Raw genomic sequence first — 24,004 nt, 5'->3', positions numbered from 1 at the left:
AATACATCACCACCAATGAGAAAGCATTGGTGGCAGATACAGATAATGCACAAATTAGAGCTGCTGCACAACTCCAGGGGGCATCATCTATTCACCACATTGTGAACTGTGCCCCCTGGAGTTGTGCAATGAAAACATCCTACAAGATCATAGATATCCTAGAGAAATCTTAAAGAAAAACTGACTCAATACATTAGAAATGTCCATCCAGGAGGCATCAACTTCTGGTTCTTCTGTCCTGTAGGCCTGACTTTTCTCACATTAATCAGAAGGTTACCTGAGATTATCTCCAGTATTAACTCCAGTTCTGGAAGTTTGTATTGTAAGAGTTAAGGCCAATTTATATATATCAAGTGGTAGTGCCAGCTGCAAATGCTTCCCTCTTTTTAAGCAGTGTTCTTGTAACTAGTGTTATATTAGTGAAAACAAGGGAAATTTTCAAATAACCCTTGTTTTCCAGTGGGCCTTAGGAAAGAGGTTAAGTCTCTGGACTGCCTGACCCATTCAGTTTCTTTCACAGCTAATGAAAATACTGCAAGAACTGACGGGCGGAATGGAATCATAAAGAAAAGGAAAGCTTCATTTAGGCAATAGAGGCAGTATTTCAAAAATGATCCTAGGAGGTTTGCTTCCCCCAAGCTGGAAACATTTTTCAGGCTAAACAATAAAGTATGCTTTAAATCAAATGCAAACAAAGCAATGTCCTTGATTTGGGGTAATATTTTTCAATTTTGTATTTAAAACCGTGTTTCCTATAATGTTTTCTCAAAGTATCTTTTGCATATCACCCGTCAAATTCTTTACTGAGTTTTACTTTCTGACATTTGATTTATAAAATTAATGAACATACAAAAGAAACTTTTTGTTAAAGTTCCCATGCTCTTCTCCACGCTTCTGGTCCAAGATTCTCAGACCATATCATGCTCTTCCAACATCCACCCCTCCTCCCCGACCCCACTACCATCCAGTCAAAAATTCCTTATATCCACATTGGCCTATTGAAATGTGATCTGAGATTGGCTTTCTCATGAGAAAAGCCAGGTTTATTACATTCAAACAGAATTAGCAGTCACTTTAAATACTATAATCCAAGTGGCACTGTGCTTATAAAAACCATGAGCTTTTGTTTTAGAAATATAAACAGAAGGGTGATCCTTAAAGCTGTGTAAGTCATCCCAATTTCAAGCATTCGGTATTGGTCTGATAGCCTGACTTTGGCTGTATACAGCTACAGAGTATTTAGATCAATTAGATAAATTACATTTTATAACAAAAGTCAACAACATAATGATAGAAATTCAAACATAATTTGGAAAAATGAAACACACACACACACTAGTCTGTACCTAGAAACATCTAAAAGAGAAGATGCAGGACTCTGACCTTACAAGGTGGGCAATATATACTCCTTCTAAAAGAGAATAGGGATAGATTATCTCAGCTTTCAGGCTTTCTATCCAAACCTAAGCTTTACCTGGGCTGTCCTGCTGTTATACTCATTTAAATTTTCACCCACTTCTCTTTTTGGCACAGGGGAAAGCAAAGTGTTTCTCCTAACTTTATTCTTATCCATCCATTAAACTACCCTGTGAGGACCTGTTTTTGTTCACCATTAGAGCCCCCATGACTTGCACACTGCATGGCACATAGTAAATGCTCAGTAAATAACTTGTTGGAATATTGAATTAAAGATTTGATTTTTTTTCTTTCATCAAACACACTTACTGAATGCCTACCACAGGTTCTTTTTGGCATAAGCCCTCAATAAACATGTATGGAAATTACAGGACAGTTTCAAGTCAAGGTCAGCTTTTCACATGAGAAAAAACTTAGCTGGACCAGCAGAACCTTCTGTATTCCCCATGATCACAGTGAATTAAAGCAAAGTTCATGGCATTGAAAACACCTTGTAGTATTTGATACTTTTCAACCAGCTAGGAAATTGACTACTGGTCACCACTTACTTAATTCACCCTGGGAAATTTGGTACTTGGGCTACATCAGGTTGAATTTTAAAATCTTAACATTTATGAATAAAAATGAAAGAAAAAGCATAGAAATGACTATTTGCCCTTATACTTTTTGTGGAAAAACAGATTTAGCTTCCTTTACCTCTCCTTCTAACAAGTATTAGCATTAATCTTATGTTCTTATTATCATATAAAAGTATTTTACCTTCACTTCTTATGAAGAAAGTTTTCTGAAAATGCATATCTAATCTCTTCCTTCCATGCTTAAAATATTCCCAATTGTCTTCAACATAAAGTCAAGATTCCTAACATGATTTACCAAAGGCTTGATGATATCACTTCATCTTTATTCTGCAAACTCATGCCCTAGCATTCTTCCCAATAATAACTGTCACTGTCCCTAAATAAATGTTTAATACTTGAAATTCCCAAGCATACATTGCTTTTTTCTCCCTCTTGTCCTCTCTGTACAATAATGCCTCTCACCATCCACTTCAAAATTATTTCCTACACACACACACACACACACACGCACACACACTTTACAAGGCTAACTTCTATTCATCCTTTTAATTACCTCAGGGCTCATTCTTCCAAAAGACTTACAAGATTTCCCCCATCCCTGTCTCCCATAATCGGGGTTAGGTGTCCCTCTTAGATATACTCTACACTGTCAAACCTCATGTGTCCACTCACCCCTACCCAATAGTTTGTAAATTCTTGGAAGGCAGAGCATAAATGTCTCTGGATCTCTAGCATCCAGGAGAATGCTTGCTATTTCATAAGAACTCAATAAAAGTGAATTAAATATACCACATTTTCTCGATCCATTCATTCATTGATGGACACTTTCATTGATTCCATATCATGGCTTTTGTGAATAATCATGTCATATATGGTGACACAGATGAAGCTGGAAGACTTTATGCCAAGTAATATCAGACACAAAAAGATTTAAAAAAAAAAAGGCGTGTTCTCTCTTATATGCAAAATCTATAACAATCAAGTTCATACAAGCAGAGAGTGGAATGGTGGTTACTAGAGACTGGGGATGAGAGAAATGAGGAGATGTTGGCCAAAGGGCACAAAGTTAGACAGGAGGAATAAATATGTATATAAGGTGGTGGACATGTCAATTAGCTTGATTCTCTCATTCCACATTGTATACATACATTATAACATTATGTGTACCGCATAATTATATACCATTGTAATCTGTCACAAAAAATGTATGAATGAATGGAATAAATGAACAAATATATCCAGGCCTTTTTTATTTGTTCATACTTTCAAATTATTCTGCATGGATTTATTATTAAACCCATTAAGCCTATCCATAAACAAAGTGACCAAGAATAAGCAAATTGCTTCCAAAGGATAGTGGCCTTTTTTTTTTTTTTTTTTTGGTGGGCTTACCACGCGTAAGATTTTAAACTGGACACAAAGAAAATATTATATCATCACACATGTTCATTCTCCCAAGCGGTTTTCTCCTTCTCCAGTCTCCTCCCTAGGACATGTGTATTCTTACTGACATTTTTCATGAGAGTACTATAGGAGACGGGATGATTATGCTTGGAAGTTGTGAGGAGTCATGGTAAACAACGTGACAAACATGTATCCTAGTGTCGGCATGACTGTGACAGACAAAAGAGACTGAGAGACAGACTCAGCACTATTCATTGACAACTGCTAAATAGCTCTTCATGAACTATTCATTCACTCACAGAGGTGGAAGCTGCTATCACTCTACCAAATTACCACACTGAATAGACATGTACATAGACAGTCTCCTACACACTGTAGGTGAGCACAGTTGGCTGCTTGTACAAGTAGAAAATCAATGGGATGCTTGGCCTATTTTATTCAGGTCAAATGAATATTATCATGTTACAAATGTCTCTGATTCAATCCATTCAACAAAAATGTGTTGAGCAAGTAACTTTGTGGTTTCAAGTGCTGTGGGTAAAAAAATACCCTGGATAGGCCGGGCACGGCTCAAGCCTGTAATCCCAGCACTTTGGGAGGCCGAGACGGGCGGATCACGAGGTCAGGAGATTGAGACCATCCTGGCTAACATGGCGAAACCCCGTCTCTACTAAAAAAATACAAAAAACTAGCTGGGCGACGTGGCGGGCACCTGTAGTCCCAGCTACTCGGGAGGCTGAGGCAGGAGAATGGCGTGAACCCGGGAGGCGGAGCTTGCAGTGAGCTGAGATCTGGCCACTGCACTCCAGCCTGGGCAGCAGAGCGAGACTCCGTCTCAAAAAAAAAAAAAAAAAAAAAAGTACCCTGGATAAAAATTTTCTGACTAAAGCAAATATTTTTTATTGGACAACCATTGCAACATAGCCACAAATAAAAATGCAGATTCTCAGAGTTTATAGCATAATTTTTGTATATTAATTAGTATACATGCTTAGTATATATTTAGTATATTATGGTATATATTAAATATATAATTTAGTATAACAAACAGTATAATTTTGCTTAAGGAAAGATGTTCTAATGGAATTTATTTTTCTACCTTCTCCCAAGTTCATTTATAAAATATCTTACTATCTTCTACTGTTCAAATTTTGATACTGTACTTTGTCAATTTTAAGTTACTTAAGAGCTAGAAGTGTTTAAGTGAGTGAATCTGGGGTCACTTCTTTCAGAAATCCACAGTTCCCAGTGTTGAGAGACGAATTAGCTGTCTAGCCTTTTTGCAAAACTCACATTAAAACCTCCATTGGGGAAAATCCCTCATAATTTCTAAAATGAACACTTTTAAATTGCATCTATAGATCTTCCTTGCATGAATGGGTATCTGGCTTAACATCCAGCGATACTTGCTGCAATGCTGCCTCATAAAATTAAGCAACTATATAATCAATTACATTTTTAAAAGGCAATGTGATGGTGCTCTCCTTGGATGCCACACTGCCTCTGATTTGTTTGGAGACTACTGCGCTTGATTAAGAATGATAACAGATACTTGATAACATTGCAAAGGAGATGTAAATCAACTCAGAGGAGCAACAAAGCATAACCCAATTGGCATCAAGGGAAACAATTTATTCCCTAAACATGTTCAATTCAATCACAGAAAAGTTTATAAAATTACTTTGATAACACTTTTCACAATTTCATTCCTTTTCCAAAATTTGCCACAATCAAAATGCAAATGCAAAATAAATGATGTGATTAGTTGACTGTCCGTACAGTGATCACTGCTAGCTAAAATCCTGTGTGTACCTTGTATTAATTTGGAAAAAAATAAACGGGAATAAAAGAGACCTTTTGGGTCTGTTTACTGTATGACTACTTATTCTGAACCCTTAAACTGAGAAGCTAAAATTTCCATACTTATCCACAAACTTTGTTAGTGAAAAATGACATTAACCTGGCCTTGTATAGTAGTTAATCCAAGCTGAGATTTTCATTTGTATTGTTTTCTCTTCATGTGCTGCTTCTTACTGATAGGCAACTTGTAATTAGATTGCATAAACTTTTTACAGCTAATATTTCAACAAAGACACTAACTTTCCTGGAACAGACTGTTTTATCTTCCTTTAAAATGAATTACAGCTCACAAGCATCACTGATATTGGAAAATACATTGTATTAAACAATTTAAAGCAGTTTAACTTTTACCACTAAAATAATTTTTAAAGTAAAGAATAATTTTAATCTTGAATATATTTTTAACGCTGCATGGGGCTGGTTTGGGTGTATTTTGTGTTGGTAAAAATCACAGAAAACTTAAAAACATCAGACACATTAGCTAAAGGAACAACATAAAAAATTGATGAACCTACCACCTCCTTCCCAAGAAAACCTAGTTGGAATTGATTATCATCCTGAAAGTGTTAATATCTTTTTGGTGAGAGGCCCATGTAAGATGGTGAATAATTTCTAATGGTTATTGAATAGAACTTACATGTGCTAAGTTCTCAGTCCCTACATAAGCCCTTTGTATTGGAAAACTGAGTTTTAAATGAAATCCTCAGAAAGAAGATAATAGATAACACCGTTAAAAAATATTTAACTTTGGCCGGGCGCGGTGGCTCAAGCCTGTAATCCCAGCACTTTGGGAGGCCGAGACGGGCGGATCACGAGGTCAGGAGATCGAGACCATCCTGGTGAACACGGTGAAACCCCGTCTCTACTAAAAAATACAAAAAGAAAACTAGCCGGGCGAGGTGGCGGGCGCCTGTAATCCAAGCCACTTGGGAGGCTGAGGCAGGAGAATGGCGTGAACCCGGGAGGCGGAGCTTGCAGTGAGGTGAGATCCGGCCACTGCACTCCAGCCCGGGTGACAGAGCAAGACTCCGTCTCAAAAAAAAAAAAAAAATTTAACTTTTATCGAGTATTTTCTGGAATCTTTATGTGCATTAATCTTTCTTAAACTTCAAAATAACCTACCAACAGAGCACCCCATTTGACAAGTGAGGACACTGAAGCTCAGAAGAGTTAGGCAACATAGGCAAGGTTCTGCAGATAGCAAATTCCAAAGTAAGAACTAGACCCAGGCAAATATGATGCCCATGCCCTTCTGTGAGCCACTGTGCAATGTTGCTTGAAAACAAAACACTAGCTTTTCCATTAGATGTGGTTTCTCCTTGCATATGGTGGTTATATACCAAAGAGTTGATATCTTTAACTCTTGCCTATAACCAACATCTCCTGCACCAGGATGGAAGGCTTTTATTTCCAAAGTTCCATGTTGTTCAATGCTAATGAACAGCGCATTCTTACTAAGATTTACATGAGAAGAATGCAGACCTCATCTGAATTAGAGGAATCCCAGAGAAATTAATTTGTTCTCTGAGAAATGTGTGGTAAATAGCAGACAGCTTTTCTATTAAAATGCCTAACATCTGTAAACAATACATTGAAAAGCAAGACAAAAGGGACTTGGGACAGATTTCATGGTAATATATGCCCTTAAGAGTGTCAAAATGTTCTCTCTTTCATCAGTGACAGAGTCAGACCAAAGCTCTTCTTCAGGCAACACATGCAAAGCAGCCAGTTAATCTCCATTTATTGTACTTAATTTAGCCCTTTAATATCTCTACATTTAGCTTTTCTTCTCCCAGCCCAGGTGCACTTTTTTTCTTGAGACATGCTAGTTAAATATTAATACTTGGAAAGGATACGACCATGAAAGACTGGTTCTTTGGCTAATAATATGCAGGGTGTTTTGCTTATACCAACTCCAGAGATAACTTTGGCACAAAATGGTAGGGTGCTGTAAGAGATGATTATCTGGGCTGCAATGAAGAGCACCATGTCCTCTATTCAGCTATCCCCAGTCAGGATCATTGGGCTTTTTATATAGTTTATTCTTCATCCCTTTTAATTGTCTCCTTTTGTTTTTAGTCTTGGTACCATCAAAACAGAAAAAAAAAAAAAAGTCTGACTTCTTTATTATCTGAGTGACATTTAACTATTCCTACATTGGACTGAACCACTAGACATATGTCCTTTTCTGCTAATCTGTGGACTCCTAATCCCATTGCCATTAGAGCTGCCTCATTGCTCCACGCAGTCTTGTGTCATTGATTAGCATGCTTCTGGGCGTAGAATAGGAACTCAAACATTTGTCAAAGAAATGATGGAACGAACTTAAAACTGGTCATGGAAGCCTGGAAACAATTGTTTGGGTAGTGTGTGGATGAAAACGGCAGAATGAAGTGTGATGAAGACTTGAGTTTGGGCTAGGGTAGTTTTCATTTTGCATTCTCGCTCTGCCACGTTAGGTAGGGCCTTGCGCAATCACTCAACCCCAACAAACTGGTTTTCCCATCTCTAAAACTGGGACTAAGACAATTAGCATGTACAAGACTCAGCTCTGTGCCTGACAACTAGCACATACACAGTCGTAGAGTTTTTAGTTATTTATTTGGTAGTAATCAGAGAATGCATTTACACTAGTAACCTGGAGATTTTAATCTAAGTCATTAAAACATACATTCTAGGTGAATTTTAGATAGCATTAGAGTTCTGGGGAAGAGTAAACACTGTTTATTCTTTTTTTTTTTTTTTCCTGAGGTAAAACTGTTGACTCTAATTCAGAATAATAAACAGCCTCCAGAAGGGAAGTTCAGCTGCTGAAGAGCTGCTGTTGTTTATTTTTGCTCAGGTGGATGAGGTCATTCATTATGGGACAGCACTGGCTCCCTGAGTGAATATAATGCTGATGACAGTCTGCCTGGCTGTAATGGCTTCCTCTTATTTTAGGAGGCTCTCAGTACTAGATTATTAACAGAGTTCCTTCAGTTTGTCCTTGTGTGCAGTGCAGTAAAATTTTGGGAAAACAAGTTATGCTCACTGGGGACTATTTGCATCTGATCACGTATACACAACCCACCAAGCTCTCAGACAGCTTGGAAGATGACATAAACACCTCCAAAACCTACCAGGATTGCATTCCCTCTCAGGTGCCTGATACCAGCTGTTCTGCCTGTCTGGGGACTGAGATTGCCAATTGCCTTTCTGTCTTCCACGCTTGCAGCATCAGTGAGCAATCATTGCTGCTGACAAGACTTTGATGGTCCTAACACCAAGGTGGGAGCAAAGTTGAAGTGACTGAAAACTTCTCCTGCTGCTGCCTGGCTCAGATCGACCCTGACATCGTTCATAAATGTGCAGTTAATGCAAGATGCAGATGCTGGTGTTACAGCTGCCAAGGCCGACAGAGTTCCTATTTTAGCTACTGTCCACCACGCAGTGACAGGGGTGCCCTAGGCAAGTGAAAATTGCTGCAGGCAGCGGTCAAAACAAGCTCCCTGCATCTTATTATCCCACTGGTACACCTCTCCTATGCCCTTTCCAATCTTTCAACCTTCACACTCTCTCTGCCTTTCCTACTCTAAGGATAAATTTATCCCAGGGGTGGTTAAAGCTAATGGCTGTACAATTTTCACACACTTTCATCCAAGACATATTTATATAAACCTCCACATTACTGAAACTTGTGCACAGTTTAGAAATGATGAGCTAAATTCGGGTTCATTCGTTCAGCAAACATTTATTGCACACCTCCTCTGTATTAGATTGTCACTGTATCACACTAATGCCTTTTCCCTGCAAGTTTCTGATAGTTCTCATTAAAAAATCTTAATCCTGCTCATAGAATTACTCACACCTTAAGGAATGTAACATTCAGTTTGCATGGATTTCTCTGGCAGATACTCAGTGGCAATAGCAACCTAATGACAGCATCTCTTTTAGGTCAATATGAAAAGTTGACTTCTAAGTTTGAGTACTAACCTCCCATTGGTACACCCTGCTTCCCCCCCCCCCAAGAATTCTTAAGTTGAATAGAGATGGTTTCATTAACACATGTTCAAATGTAACTTTCAACCTAGCCAACCTTTAATTCATGTTTGAGGCCTCTCAATTCTCCATAGAGTGTTTATCTTAAAATATATTTGGTTTAATCATGTAAAACTTATGTATAGTAACATCAGTTTCATATGAATGCAATTCAACTGGATAGGAACTATAGGGAAAAGCTAATTCTATTTTGCAATTTGTTTTGAAAGCCAACCAAGATAATCTAATCAATATCATCAAGTTTTTGTATTCATATTTCATAAACAGGGTTTGAAGATGGTTATCAAATGTAATAGTCAATGAAAAGTATTCTTTTATATAGAGCACATTCCAGAAGAACAAGCCATGTGGTATTTGCTCCAAGAAAATTTATAGATTAGTCATCCTCTAGCTGAATATGCTGACCAAAGAAAGGAAGAGAAAGAAAAAAAAAGACTAAGAGAGGAAAATGAAGATGGCTGGCAAGGTCCCTCAGCTTAATTGAATAAACAAGGGAATTCCAAATAGCATCCTGTACGCCCTCTCAAAGCCAAAATGGTTTGGCTGATTCTAAAGTGCTAAGTGGCTCCTACAGGGCATTTTAAATTTCTGGCTTTTGCCCAGATCTGCCAAATGGCTTCACTTTCACTTTGTCACCAGGTAAGCAAAAACCTAAAGCCTTTATGATGTACCCAGAAGCATGTTTACTTGCCAATATCATGTCGATGAAGATCAGAAGGATACCATAGTGCTCTGCAAGTTACAGGAATGTTTTCTCTCTTACAACTGTATTTGGCTATCCTGCAACCCTATGGGGACAAAAACATGGAAATAGTGTGGCTATCTCTGCCTAAAAATGAGGAATTAAGATTCAGAAAGATCGCATGCCTAATAAGACACAGACCCAAAACTAGAATCTGTGGCTTCTGATTCCAGGTTATTTGCTCTGTGTTTGTCAAGAGGGGAAAGGGGGTGACTCCAGGAATGGATTGCCTTGCCATATTCCTAGCATTCTCAATTCTCTGGGCATTTATCTGTACAGGTACAGGTTAGAGAGCCCTGTTTTAATAGAGTTGTATCCTCAGAGCTGCTGATTCATTTGTTTAGCTAGAACCAAGTGCTGTGAGAAGATGTGACTTGTAAAGCCTTCAAGAAAGTAGTAAGCCAGCCAGTGGTAAGTAACAAGTTGGAGCTGCTGACCCAAACTGGTCAACACAACCTGTCTCTTTAGCCCTTCTATGACTTGGAAATTCCTTAGGCCTGGAGGTCTTTCAGGAACCTACCCCATAGTCCTGATTGTCCTTCCCAAAACGTTGCAGCCTAAGAACTGGTACACTTGTTACTCCCTGATACAGGACGCCAGTCTCATTATAGGGTGGAGAGTCTCCAGCCAAGACTTGGTAACCAAAAAAGTGATTGAATAATGGTGAATGGCACATAGATTTTGAAATGAGCCTTGGGAAAGTCTCTTTCCCTGAGTTCCAATTTGTTTCCTATAATAGGGGACACTACTATGTTTATTGCAAATTTGCTGAGATGATTACAAAAGGTTAATGGAGTGATCTCTTCTATTATGCTCTAGGGTGTGCTACACTCGTAGCAACCCTACAAGGTAGATGCTATTATTGTCCCATTTTGCAGATGAAAAAAACTACAGCATAGAGAAGTTAAGTAACTTGGCAAAGTAACTTACTATGTAGCTAGTAAGTACAAAAACGAATATTTGAATCAAAGGCCCCAAATTTACTATGGTATGTTGTTTCCCAATTATCCTGATCTTTCACATATTCTGTACCACTTGAACTACAAAGTCTTCTAGGTGACTTTGGAAAGCAGGGTCTAAAATCTCAATCTCCAGAAATTCATTGCTATATGCATCCACTAGCAATTATAGGAAAACTACCATGAAAAGCAATATGATGCATATAAAACTTCGAAGGATTATAAAAGAGCAAAGTAGTAATACAGTCAAAGTGGATAAAAGTATTTTTGCAAATAGAGAGATATTAAAATAGAAAAAATATCTACAAGGTACTTTAGGAGCACTGACATGTGTTACATCCGCGTGCACACTCCCTTTAAAGGCCGTTGTTATTCACTGTTCATCTTTAAGTACTATCTTTGCCAATACACTGAATATCAGCCCTAAACAAACTGCTCTAGAAAATATAGAATTACACATGGCTGTTGCTGTTTGGATTCATGACACAAATATTTTTAGCCAAATATGAGAGTAACACATGTTCTTTGTAAAGAGAATGTTTTAAGCAAGACAGTCATTTTGTTCAAGTATCTGTGACAGCGATGTTAAGTTCAAACAAAGTAAACGGCATCTTATGTGACACAAAATATTTCAAAATACAACATAATGTGATGTTTCTGAAGTTCCAGAGCTGGCAGAAACCTAAGGAAAAGCATTGATATCTCTTCTGAAAAAGAATTATCTCTGTGGCCATTTTACAGAGTATCTGTCAATTTCAACCACATTGAAAACAGAGCTTCAAAAAACTTTCTCAGTGGGACTTATTGGGGAAATCAAGAAATTTCATAGACATTCTTGGTGACTTTGTTCCAACATTCTGGCCACAGAGGCAACCATAATATCCCACGGGTCCTCACTCTACCATTTGAGAACATGCCTGATCTTTCTCATTCCCACACTGTAAAGGAAAAAAAAAAAAATCCATAAAACCATTTAATCATTCAGCATCAACTAGTTCAAATTTTACACACTAGATCTAGCACATACATGCTAGAATACTAGGGATGTTCACCATCTATAATTTATTCCATTTCTAAAAGGCATTTCTGTATCCACCTTCCTATCACCTCCATCTCCAGCCATGCGAGCTAACTTTGGATTTGATTTGGTATCACATGCCAGAACATAAATATCAGCATGGTTGGGGTTGAGGGGGTGGAGGGAATTTGTATAAACAAGGGATGGGAGGAAACCCTTAGCTTAGATCTAGGACATTAACTGGCCCTAAAACAGTCTAGAGAGCTTCCTCACAGTACTGAATCTTTCATTTTCTCTCATGGTCAGGCCCATTTACTAAGCAGTGTGAAGGAATTGCTGCAGCTTTTGGCACATAGCTGACAAGATGCACAAAACTTCAGTTTGATTTCCATATGCTCATTGTGTTCATTTTCTTCCAGCCAAATGCTCCCTAGATCTTGTCTGCTGTCTCTTTTAGCTTCTCCTCGATTCTCCTGAATTCTAATGTTTTCCTTCCCTTCTCAATAACGTTCTAGTGGAAAGCATGCAAAAGTACTTTTTTACCCTAGAAATGGCCAGAGTAGGAGTAATATTGCGCTTCAATGCAGCAGTTGTCCTCATTGCCAGAGATTGTTAGTTTCATAAAAATGAAGTGTAATGTTCACACACAAACCGGGCAAATTATTGTAAATAGCAGATTTTTAACAATGACAGAAAACACATGTATTGTTCAGGTACCCAGAAACCTTGTCATATGATTTCTGTTATAATGTTTGCATATTTGAAGTGAAAGGCAGTCTTCCATCCCTGAAGCTCCAGTTTTTATAGAAAATCATTTTTAGCAAATACCAAGAACACTGAATATTATAAGCCGTACAAGTGACATGAGCAAAATGAAAGGAGTTTTCACTGGTAGAGTTGGCATGTTAAAGTGATTGTATGTCAAAGTCGAGTGTCACAGAGGAAACCCCAAGAAGGATGATACCCTAATTTTAATACCAAAGACAAAACCTACTTTCAGCAGTATTGTTGAAATACATGCTACACTTACTGACTCCTTCTATGCCATGTGTTAAGTGTCTTTGTGGTGGTCAAAGACCAGTGTGGAAATAGATGTGTCCATAAATGCCTTCTATGTCCGATTCTTTAGGGAGACAGAGCAAAGTACAAGGAAGGCCCTAAAAAGAAAATGGTCAGCTCCAGCTAGTGGCATTTTTAAAATCAGGATCTGAAGACCCCCTTGAATGCTAACATATATGCAGAGGTAAACTGGAAGATTGAGGAAATTTTAGGAAAACAAATAGAATACTTGGGGTTCCATCCTCAAACTTTTGAGTTTACATCCCCCTGGAATCCTTGAATCAACCCTAGAACTTAAGTAAGTATGATTAAGGGAGAACAGCCAGTGTAGAACAAAACATCTAGATCTAGATTCCTATAACCTGGAGCAGGAGGGAGAAAGTTCGACATATAACCCAGTGCAAGGTAAAATGTACTAGGGCTGAAAGGGTAGAAGATATGTAAACACTTTCTACCATGTGGTCTGTGATTATTGACATCTGTGTTATTGGTGTCTCTGTAGGTGCTCCTTAAAAATAGATGCAACAATTAATTTAATGATAAAGACTAGCATCAACATGGAAGTTACTGAGTAGATCAAGGGAGTAACACTGACTCAATATCATTATAGAGCAAAACTCAGTTAAATTCTATCTAGCTTTCTCCCCCAGTGACAGGATTCAACAATAGAAGTGTTTTATGTGCTTGCAATGTAATAGACACATGAAGTTACAGAGATTCCATGGGAATCAAATAAGGAAAAGCACATAAGTAACTGGGTTTTGGTGGAAAACAAACAGCCTTGCAATGACTTTACCAGTTCTTAGCGTGATTTTTCTCTCATACTAATAGTTGGAGAAACCATTTTGTCCTGAAGAAGCACAGTGAATAGTATGCCATAGGCACCAAGCAGAGCTCGTTGACTGAGTCCACAGATACATGAAGGTTTGCCTGTAACTGTACACATTAGAGTTTTTATTCTTCCAGATGCTTTCATGATTTCGGTTGCACACTGAGTCATGCAAGCTAATGTGAATTCTGCCTTCTTCAAGTGTCTTCTCAATTTGGAGGCTAATGCCAATGTAATTCTAGGGTTGTCATTAAACCTCCAAAAATCGTATGACTCATGGACGCTTTCTTCTCTGAGGCTCTTTGCCAGTGGTACGCTACCAAAGCAATTGCTAGTGTACTACTTGTTACTTCTGAGCCACGTGGCTCAACATCTCTCCTGTATTATGGGTATTCCATCACTGCTTGACAACACAAGGCTTGCAATTTACAGGCTTAAAACACTTACACAATTTTTTAAATTTTTGTGCCAATATTCTCTGGGATCTGCGTGGGCATTTAAAAAAAATGCATGTTGGCAGAGATGATGTACTTTTGATTTCTGAAAATAAACAGTGCAAGCCAGGACTTACAATTCATAAATAAATGTTCATGTTTTCCCTGCATGATATAAATACTCTAAAACACTGCTTACAAATTGAAAGCTAAGCAGGGAACTCAACCAAGTCCAGTGGATTAGAGGTACCATTCTGAGAGCATGGAAGCATCCTTGATGTTTTAGTATACATAAAGTAGCTGAAGGTAGACCACAAATGCTTTAGTCAAATCCAACCAAGTTGTTAACAGACAATCTGTCAAGGGGCTGCTGTGATAATAGCTTGTTCATGGTGGCCAACTATTTTAACTCATGTTTAGGCTAAGCCAAGCTCTTTGCCTTCCAGAGATTCTTTTTAAGAGCACTAATAGCATCATTTGTAGTCAATACACAGTTTGAAGCTCCTTTAAAATTATTCGGGAAATTCCACTTTACATCTAGACTGATCCTTCCTGCTTCAGCATTATCCACATGTTGATTCAAGGGGTAGTTACCTTCTTATCGCTTCTGTAACAACTTACCACAAACTTAATCACTTAAAAGAAAACACATTTATTCTTGTACAATTCTGCGGATCAGAAGTCTGAAACCAAGCAGTTGGCAAGACTGCTGCATTTGTTCTGGAGACTCCAAGAAATCTGTTTTTGCATCTTCTAACTCCTGGAGACCACCTGCATTACTGCATGTCTCATCCCTCCAGCTCCTTGCTTTATTCCCCACACTTCCTCTGATTTTCCTGTGCTCCTCTTATTAGACCCTTGTAATTACAATGGACCATCTGGATAATTTATGCTAATTTCTCCATCTCAAAATTCTTCACTTAATTGTGTCAGCACACTCGCTTTTACCACGTAAGGTGACATATTTGCAGGCTCTGGGGATTAGGATGTGGGCATCCTCAGGAGGCCATTTCTCAGCCTACCAAAGGTATGTATACCAAAGGGGACACAAATATAGCAACTTCATCAATTTAGGACATTATTTCCTTCTCTAAAGCACCAGAGAATCACAGATGAAAAGAAACAATCAGGACAACATTAACTTATGCTACTGCAAACAGACCATATTAAAAAGTTGACCTAGGCCAGGCGCGGTGGCTCACACCTGTAATCCCAGCACTTTGGGAGGCCAAGACGGGCGAATCATGAGGTCGGGAGTTCTAGACCAGCCTGGCCATCATGGGGAAACCCCATCTCTACTGAAAGTACAAAAATTAGCTGGGCATGGTGGTATGTATCTGTAATCCCAGCTACTCAGGAGGTTGAGGCAGGAGAATCAGTTGAACCCGGGAGGCAGAGACTGCAGTGAGCCGAGACCATGCCACTGCACTCCAGCCTGGTGACAGAGCAAGACTCCATCTCAAAACAAAATGAAACAAAACAAAAAAAGTTGGCCTAGGCATATATTTATGTTATCAAAGACTGAGATCTGGGTAGAATTATAAGATATAGTTCTTGGATCAGCTTTCTTGTTCCTAAACATAACAGCCTTGATGCCCTTTCATTGCCTTATCTAGGTGCCTCTGCTAAGGCTCAGAGATAAACACTGAGCTGGATCAAAGATTTTACCTTCTAACATCTTTCAGGATCACTCTGCAAACTTACTGGTACAAAGAAGAGACAAATCCAGATATGCAAATATTTTAAAAGTGGCTAACGCAGTGTTTAGAATCAAGTTGGCTTAGAAACCCGCATGTGAAATGCAACTGCTGCACAAATTCTCTATATTGCTCAAATGCTCCAGAAAGAACAATCCCGAGGGCTGTGCTGTGCCATTTGGAATGAAAATGAACATCGTATGAAAACGTGGGTATATTCTAAAGGTCAGTGGAATTTCAACCACGTTTTGCTTCCATACAACAGACTCAGCCGTAGGAGTGGTTAATCAGTTCCACTTGGGGACAAGAAATATAAACATTCTTAATAATATGTTTCCATTTCAACCTTGCCTCTTTCTTAAAGTTCAAAACAGTCTCAATATTCATTTATTATTTATTTATTCGTTTATTTTTTAATGTATCCAGCCAACACTTATTACCAAAAATCAAATATTTTTAAATGTCTAAAATTGAACGCATCACTCCCCACCTGCCACATATCATCTCTTTCCACTTCCTCTTCCTTGAACCTGTTTTGTCTTCTCTGATTCAGTGAGTGACATTACCTGTCAATCCAGTTCAGAAACTAGGAATGAGCTAGAAGTGTCTTCCCCTGCCTCATTTTCTATATCCAATGTCATTAAATCCTACAATGTACTAACTGAAGACTTTTTTCCTGTTTACATATAAATATATGCCTTATTTCAGACTCTTATCTCTTGCCTGGACAATCACAATAGCTTTGTAACTCACATCCTGGTCTTTGATCCTGCTCATTTTTTCAGTCCATATTTTGAACAGAGTGCACCTTTAGAAATGTTAGTATCATGTCACTTCCCTACCTCAAACTTTTCAGTGGCTCCCCATTCCTTAGAGGTTAACATTTAAACATCTAATTTTGCTACAAAAGACCTTTTGTAATCTTCACCAGCCCTCTCTTTAAAAGCACTCTCTCTTTCTGGGCTTCTTAGAAGTTCCATTTATGAACCCTATGACTCAGCTACACAACTGCCTCTTTGCCTAGCACTGCAACAAAAATTAGCAAAACAGCTCCTTCTATTCAAGATTTTACAGTCTCTTGGAACTGTAAAACTATGTAAAACTATGTTGAACTATGTTTTAAAAGAAAAAGATAGTTACATGGTATCATAAGGGAAGAACTAAGTGCTTTGAGGTTCGAAGGTTAGAGAAAGAATATTTTTCAGGGGAGAATCAGTGTAGCATTCATAACTTGCTGCAAGTATACATTCTGCAAATAGGAAGAAAATATAAAGGACATTCAAGACAGGAAAGAATATAGTTCTGATATTTTAAAGGTCTCAGTCAAATTTTACAAATCTTATTCTTATTTTAAGGACCTTGAACTGTAGTAGATTTAGTACCACAGGCACTCTGTTGGTGGGCAGTTTCAGTGCCTGGAGCAGTCTCAGATTTTATAATAGGCGACTAGGGGAAGGAAGAAAATAGTGAATGCTTCAGACAAATTATTTGTAAAACATACAAACAAAAAATTACTCATGGAGAAATAATAGCTCTTTTTGGACAAGCATTCACTGTTGCTGGCAGTGTAATATTTCTCATTTCTGTTAATGACTATGATTGACTCCCATTTCATTCCAATCTATCAGTTCTTAGTGATTTTTATTGACTTCTCTTTCCAACTTAAAACCTGCAGTTCATTAATTCACCCTCTTTCTTGATAATTCCCACTTGCTTAGCAAAATGCCAAACCTGCATCAATCTAAATGTCTGCCTCCTCCAATACCAGCCTTTGGCTGTTGAGAGACACCCACACAAATATTCCTCTTCATACCACAGTAGAGGCCAGGGTATTTCTCCCAGTCAAGCTGTCAGTGATACCTATGCAGACCTCAAGAGCTGACTCTAACTGCATGTACTCATCCCCAGTAGACTATGCCTTTCCTTCACAGCAAAACGAAACAGCATCATTTTAACTCCTTCATTGCCAACATCAAGAAACTTACCTGTCCCCACCCTTATCTTCACATTGCAAAATAATTGTTCTTCCTATTGAAAAACATATTGTGGTTTAGTGTTTAAGGCCTGATGTTGCTCATTTCTAACAAGCTCCCTTGGAAGGCCACTGCTGCTCGTCCAGAGATCAACTTCACTGTGATTCGCAATTCCTGGAACTCATTTTCTACATAAACACTCAGAACTTCTTTTCCAAACTTGTAACCTTTCCTCACTACTAGCTTTTTCCTTTCAGCATATTGATAAACACATGTCCCTGATCTTTAAAGAATAACAGGCCTCAAAAGTTGACTGAATGAATAAATTCCAAACCAGTAAGTCCTCCCTCTGCTTACTTAGCCCTGCATCTCACCTTCTCTTCAAAATGAGCCTTCCTGAATGTGTAATCGACATGCTTTTTTTTCCCCCAAATCTCACTTTTAAAACAATAGAGGACCAATTTTATCCCCACAATGACATAGGAATTACTCTCACAGTGCCATTCAGGACCTGCTGGATGATAAACTCAATGGATGCTTTCAAACTTTGGTCTATTCAACATTCTAGTAGCATTGGACACCTTATTAAAACCTTACAAGCTTCTTCTTCACTGAGTTCTATTCTATCGTCCTACTCCTATTTCTGTAACCATTAATTCACAGCTTCCTTCCCAGGGTTCTATTTCTCTACTCATGACTTAAATGTTAGTTCCTTGGGATTCCTTCCTTAGTCATCTTCCTATTTTATATTCTCTCTCTTCATAAGAATCCACTTTCATGAATTCAATCACCGTATTTCTCTTGAAGACTTCTAAAATGAAGCCGCAAGAGCAAATATTTCCCTTGAGATCTCAACCCTCATATTCGACTACTTAATTTAAGCTTTCCACTTGTAAGCCAGAGACATTTAAAATGTACTATCTCTATAACTAAACTCTAGGCTTTTCTCCTAAACTTGCCTCTTTTATATTTCTCTTCTCAAAAGATATCACCTGCTACTGAGTACATAAGCAAAAAACATGGGCACCATTTTATTTCCTTCCTCTTCCATAACTCTTATGTATCCACATTCTATCAATTCTACTGCCTTCAGTGTCTCCCCAGCCCATCCCCTCTTCTCCACTCCTACTGCCACTAGTTCAATGTGGTCCTTCCCCATCCCTTTCCAAAAGCAGCTGCTGCTCTTGCTCCCTCTAGTCTGGGTGCCTTCCACCCCCACCCCACAGAGCAACAGGAGTGATCTGGCTAAAGCATTGTTGACAGTAACAGTCCAACACTGTAAGGTATTTGAAGAGATTTATTCTGAGCCAAATATGAGTGACTCATGGCCTGTGACACAGTCCCAGGGGATTATGTGCCCAAAATGGTCAGGCAGCAGCTCAGTTTTATGCAATTTGGGGATGCACAAGATTTTAATCAACACATGTAAGATGTACAGGGGTTCCGTCCAGAAAGGTGGGACAACTGGAAGACGGGGCTTCCTGGTCATAGGCAGATTCAAAGATTTTCTGATTGGCAATTGGTTGAAAGAGTTCTTATCTAAAGACCTTGAGTGTCTGGGTTAAGATAAGGGGTTATGGAGACCAAGGTTTTATCATACAGATGAAGCCTCCAGGTGGCAGGCTTCAGAGAGAATAGATTGTAATTGTTTTTTTAAAATTAGACTTAAAGAACCTGTTTTATTCAGTCTTAATGTCTCTATATTGATGTTAATGCTGGTCAGCTGTGCCTGGATTCCAAAAGGTAGGAAAGTAAAATGAGGCATGTCTAGACACCCCACTTCCCTTCATGGCCTGAACTAGTTTTTCAGGTTAACTTTGGAATGCCCTTGGCCAAGGGTAAGGTCCATTAGTTGGCTGAGGGGCTTAGAATTTTATTTTCGGTTTACAGCGTAAACATGATACAAAAATTCTGCAGCGTCTCCTCCGTGCTTTCATAGTAAGATCCCTTCTACTCAGTATGGTACACAAGGTCTGTAGAACCTGGCCACAGCATCTTCTTTTCCTCCAGCCTCAATTCCCAAGACTCCCGCTGGCACCTTAAGATCCCAGCTACATAGAATTGCTCACATTTATCCCTCCAATAGACCACAAGCCCATCTTTGCCCAGGCCACTAACTCATCTTGGACTCTTTCTACACCCACCACTACCATCCTGATTCTTCACCAAAATAGTTCCTTTTCAACCCACAAGACTCCAGTCTTTATATCCTCTAGGAAGCCTACCTCTTCCTCAGTTCAAGTAAGTCGCATTTACATTCTTCTGTAACATCCTATTTCTAACTTTGTATTTGCCTCACTGTTTGTTACAGTGTAAGGTATCAACCAAAAATAAAATTCTAAGCCCCTCAATTGACTGAATGAACCCCCTTCTCAGCCAAGAATATTCCAAAGTAAGCCTGAAAAACTAGTTCAGGCCATGATGAGAAAGGTGGGGGGTTTGGGGGTTGGGGGGCAGACGTGCCTTGCTTGTAATCCCAGCCTGACTAACATGGAGAAACCCTGTCTCTACTAAAAATACAAAATTAGCCAGGCGTGATAGTGCATGCCTGTAATCCCAGCTACTCGGGAGGCTGAGGCAGGAGAATTACTTGAACCCAGGAGGCAGAGGTTGCAGTGAGCCGAGATGGTGCCATTGCACTCCAGCCTGTGCAACAATAGCAAAACTCCGTCTCAAAACAAAACAAACAAAACAAAACAAAAATTTAGGCACAACTGACAAGCACTCACATTAAAAGAGAGATCTTAAGACTGACAAAACAGACTCTTTGTAGCAATAAGATACCAAATTCCAGCCTTACTCTAGAATAGTATGATATGACAGATAGCAGGCCCTGAAAGAAACAGTATTTTACCTTAAAATATATTTCATTGACATACTTTGAAATGGCCCTGCAAAATTGTCTCTTGTGGGGAAAATCTACATTCTCTAAAGAATCCTCTTCCCTTTCCTGGTCTTTTCCTGATCCAGGAAAGATTTAACTAAGTTTGACACATTTAACTAAGTTTGGCACATGTCTGATAAAAGACATTTACCATATATTTTCTGAAGCCTAGAAGTTTTAGCTACATAACAAGAACTTCCACAACCCCTGCCCCCATCTTAACTACAAACATTTCTTTCTGCTGATTTTAACTATTCAGGAAGAGTGTAACCCTTTCTACCAATTGCCATCAGAAAATCTTTGAATCCACGTATGACCTGGAAGCTCCCTCCCCGACTTCAAGTGGTCCTGCCATTGCCGCCGAACAAATGTACACCTTCTATGTATTGATGTCTGCTTGTAACTTCTATCCCTCTAATATGTATAAAATCAAGCTGTAATCCAACCACCTTGGGCATGTGTTCTCAGGACCTCTTGAGACTGTGCCTGGGGCCTTGGTCACTCACACTTGGGTCAGAAAAAATTCCTTTGAATATTTTAGAGTTTGATTCTTTTTCATCAATAAAGGCCATTGAGAGCTGGAAATACATCTTCTTAATCACTTTATTTCCAGTATTTTGCTATCTCTGGCACATATGAAGCCATTAATACATGTTTTTGAATAAATGAATAATTAACTATTCTTAATAGTTGACATCTGTCCATTGGCAATTTCTGGGAAGAGAACAGGTTTGGGGATATATTTGAGCTAAGAGTGGCAGTATTTCTCCTGATCTCTCTTGTCTCTACCATCCTCACTTCTAAATGTTTCCTCTAAATTCAAGTAAAAGTTATTCACACAGGCAAGAATAAAAACTAAGATTTCTAAACTCCCTGGAGGCCATCCCCTAGTCTAATAATTGTACTTTATTTATTTGCTCATTAGTGTATGAACTGTTTTCTTATTTTCAGAAAGCTCAATGGGCTTTTCAGAAATATTCAGTAATATTCTCATCATAGAAAATCTCAATCATTCTCCTACTTTGAAATAAATGTTGTCTAAAGCCCATTTATGTTTACGGTAAAAGGCAAAGGTCCCAATCTATAATCTCAATGATTACAAAAATGTACTCTCTGAGACAAAAGAGCCCCCCAAGTGTGTTCATCAGCACACTCAGATGAGCACATCAAGTCTCAGCACATCAACAATGCAGAGTTCCTCCACTACTAAAAATACAAATAAATTAGCCCAGCATGGTGGCGTGTGCCTGTAATCCCAGCTACTCAAGAGGCCGAGGCAGGAGAATCACTCGAGCTTGGGAGGTGGAGGTTGCAGTGAGTGGAGATCATGCCACTGCCCTCCAGCCTAGATGACAGAGCAAGACTCCATCTCAAAAAATAAATAAAGTTTTGTTTTGGAGGTTGTTTATTCTGCAGCAATTTAAGCTTGGGTCAAACTGATTGTTTTTCTGGCCTAAATTACATTGCGGACCTCAAGGAGAAAAACACAGTTGTCAAATTTATAGCCTTAAAGCAAAATTGCCTTAACTTGAGGGATTCCCTTAATATTGTTTCTTATAATTTCTCTTTTTGAGAACTTGCCTATTTCATGGGAATTTAGAAACATGAAGGGTCACACACAGGAACTACTTCAAGCTAGAGTTACTCCCACCCAAAAAAATACCCTACAATATAGTATCTTTTGATGTAAATTCCTTATGTGTTGGGTGCCACAGCCAAAGAAGAGTAGGAGCTAAGGTAACAGAGCTTGGTAATGTTGTTCATTTTTTATACACACTCTAATTCTGTCAACAAATCCAGCATACTACAATCTGAGGCCAGGAATCCATACCAGGAGGACTTCCAGTGAATACAAAATAATCTAGTGATTTCTAAAATCAACTTCCTCACTTCCCTATTCCTCCAGTGTAACCCCTTAATCTATCATTTCAACCACTCTCTTGTTAATAATATCTTCCACTCCTTTCCTCCTAGCATCCCAAATGCCTGCCAAAACCTCAAGCCTAAATTATAGCTAACAGTTGCAGTGCACACTACGTGCTGACTATCCTCAGCACATTATGTGTACTGACTCTTTAGTAACTACAGCAACCCTACAGGAGCAGGGAGTCTTCTTACTGTTCCCAGTTCACAGATGAGGAAACAGTGCAGGGTGGAGGAGACAGAGGGCATAAGTGACATGCCTGAGGTCACACTGATATTAAATAATGACTATTTGCCTCAGACGCTGTATTCATCCGTTTACATGCTGCTGGTAAAGACATGCCTGAGACTGTGTAATTTATAAAGAAAAATAAGGTTTGATGGAGTCAGTTCCACATGGCTGGGGAGACCTCACAATCATGGCAGAAGGCACCTCTTCACAGGGTGGCAGGAGAGAGAATGAAAACCAAGCTAAAGGGGTTTCCCCTTACAAAAGCCATCAAATCTCGTGAGACTTATTCACTACTACGATAACAGTTTGCGGGAAACCACCCCCATGATTCAATTATCTCCCATCGGGTCCCTACCATAACACATGGGAATCATGGGAGCTACAATTCAAGATGAGATTTGGGTAGGGACACAGCCAAACCGTATCAGATGCGCCTCCACAATATTGCTGAGATCTGATGGGAAAGACCACACTAGCCACCAAATTGATACCACTACAAATTATAGTAGTAGTCTTCTTCATGGGACTGTCAACCCTACTCAAACAATGGTATTATGCGTCCCCAGGCAGTAGACTTTTTATTCTCCTCAATGACTGTCTCAACCACTTCCTTTTTTCATCTTTTCTTCACCCTTAGCAGATTAGGGCCCCTCCTACTGCTCAGAGAAAATAGAAATTATCAGACAGAAATTATTTCAGCTCTTAGTGCCTATTACTATAGAAGAGGGCCCCCACGTTCCATCTAAGAACACAGAATTTCATGCCTTTCTGCTTTCTCAGATACTTTAGTCTCCCTACCCATTCTCTTTTACATTCAACCTCTCTCTCCCACCAGATTGTTTCTCACAATCATCGCAGAAGGCACCTCTTCACAGGGTGGTAGGAGAGAGAATGAAAATCAAGCTAGGCCGGGGGCGGTGGCGCAAGCCTGTAATCCCAGCACTTTGGGAGGCCGAGA

General features: G+C 39.0%; 1 protein-coding gene and 1 long non-coding RNA gene across 2 annotated transcripts in view; both read left to right on the top strand.

Moving 5' to 3' along the window:
* LOC105504762 overlaps positions 1-2,395 on the top strand; it is a 29,723-nt gene extending 27,328 nt beyond the window's left edge. The window contains exon 4 of the long non-coding RNA XR_001000655.1: positions 2,267-2,395. This is a non-coding gene — a long non-coding RNA (uncharacterized LOC105504762). The remainder of the gene's footprint in view (positions 1-2,266) is intronic.
* VWC2L (von Willebrand factor C domain containing protein 2-like) overlaps positions 1-24,004 on the top strand; it is a 170,172-nt gene that overhangs the window by 128,954 nt on the left and 17,214 nt on the right. The window lies entirely within an intron of this gene.

Source organism: Colobus angolensis, unplaced genomic scaffold (genome assembly GCF_000951035.1).
Source record: "Colobus angolensis palliatus isolate OR3802 unplaced genomic scaffold, Cang.pa_1.0 Scaffold95, whole genome shotgun sequence".
Lineage (NCBI taxonomy): Eukaryota > Metazoa > Chordata > Mammalia > Primates > Cercopithecidae > Colobus > Colobus angolensis.
The sequence above is the reverse complement of the archived record's forward strand: the minus strand, read 5'-3'. Positions and strand labels throughout refer to the sequence as shown.